Source organism: Galeopterus variegatus, unplaced genomic scaffold, assembly GCF_000696425.1.
Source record: "Galeopterus variegatus unplaced genomic scaffold, G_variegatus-3.0.2 Scaffold670, whole genome shotgun sequence".
Classification (NCBI taxonomy): domain Eukaryota; kingdom Metazoa; phylum Chordata; class Mammalia; order Dermoptera; family Cynocephalidae; genus Galeopterus; species Galeopterus variegatus.
The window spans coordinates 142,729-144,581 of NW_007726781.1; the positions used below are offsets into that span (position 1 = coordinate 142,729).

General features: G+C 35.1%; 1 protein-coding gene across 1 annotated transcript in view; it reads left to right on the plus strand.

Annotated features, from left to right (window-relative positions):
* Window positions 1-1,853, plus strand: part of ITCH (itchy E3 ubiquitin protein ligase) — a 114,738-nt gene that overhangs the window by 107,957 nt on the left and 4,928 nt on the right. The gene's annotated exons all lie outside the window — the stretch shown is intronic.

Here is a 1,853-nt window from a genome sequence, read left to right on the forward strand (position 1 = left end):
TTTTTTTTTTTTTTTTTTTTTTTCTTTTTTCCGTGTCCGGCAACGGATCGCAACCCTCAGTGTTGGCCCCGTACCGGACCGGGGACCGGCAACGGGATTGCAACCCTTGGTGTTGCTCCCGCGCCCCGCTCAGCCAGTGAGCGGGAACCGGTCTGTATGTGGGATCTGAACCCTCAGGCGGGAGCGCCGCCGCGCTTCCCAAGCGGCGCACTATCCAGTGCTCCACCGGGCCGGCCCGGTATTGAATTATTTTTAACAGCTTTATTGGGGCTTAACATATATAACATAAAATTTATTCATTTTAATTCAGTGATATTTAGTAGATTTACAAAGTAGTGCAACCATCACTACAGTCCAGTTTAAAGCATTTCCTTCACTCCAAACAATCCCTTATGCCCATTTGTAGTCAATCCCTTTTCCACCTCTAAATATTTGAAAAAATGCGGGATTTAGAATACTCTTAACTTTTCTCTGAAGACAGGGAAAGAATAAAAGATAAGAGACCTACTTTCTAACATGATAACCAGAAATATTATTTTCTTATTTAAATGTAGTTTAACCACATTTCTAAAAAAGTACAGAACTAAAAACCAACCCTAATCTTACCTCAAATACAATAACACAAGTATGTTGGTTGGCATTCAATCTAGCATCAACAATATTTGAACTGTATTTTGTGAGGCATATATTTCAGTGGTCATTATGGACCTTGCTGAATATACTTTTGTTTTCTCCACCTGACCTTTTTTCTATTTCATTATCTATTCCTTTACGTTTTCATACATATACATGCATGTGAGATTTTAAAAATAACTTCATTGATATATAATTCAGATACCATAAAATTCACCATCTTAAAGTATGCAATTTAGTGGCTTTTAGTAAATTCACAAGGTCTTCACCACTATCTAATTCCAGAACATTTTTTCACCCCAAAAAGAAAACCCATATCCATTAGCAGTCACTCCCCATTCAACCCTTATGCAGCCTTTGGTAACCACTAATGTATTTTCTCTATCTCTATGGATTTTCCTATTCTGGACATTTCATAAAAAGGGAATCATATAATATGTAGCCTTTTGTGTCTGACTGCTTTGACTTAGTATAATGTTTTCAAGGTTTGTCCATGTTGTAGCATATATCGATATTTCATTCCTTTTTTAAATTAATTTTTAACTGTGGTAAAATATATGTAACATAGAATTTCTCATTTTAACGTGTGTACAGTTCAGTAGCATTAAGTACATTTACATTGTTGTGTTGTCATCACCCCCATCTATCTCCAAAACTTTATCTTGTAAAATTGGAAAAGTACCTATTAAACAATAACTTTCCCTTATTCTGTTTTTTCATCTCCTGGCTGCCATCATTCTGCTTTTTGTCTCTATGATTTTTGACTGCTTTAAGTACTTCATAAGTGTGGAATTATACCTTTTTTTTGTGACTGACTTATTTCACTTAGAATAATGTCTTCAAGATTTATCCATGTTGTAGCATATCAAACTTTCCTAAATTTTTAAGGTTGGATATTGTATGGATATACCACATTTTGTTTATCCATTCATCTGTCAGTGGACACTGGGTTGTTTCCACCTTTAGGCTATTTTGAATAATGCTACTATAAACATAGGTATCTATTCTGTCCCTGCTTTCAGTTCTTTTGGGTATATACCCAGAAGTGGATATATGTGGTAATTCTATTTTTGATTTTTGGGCAATTGCCATACATACATACATAGTGGCTAGACCATTTTATATTCCCACCAGCAGTGCAGAAGGGTTCCTATTTCTCCACATCCTTGTCAACTCTTATTTTCTCTGGTTTTTTTTTTTTTTTTTTTTTTTTTTTTTAA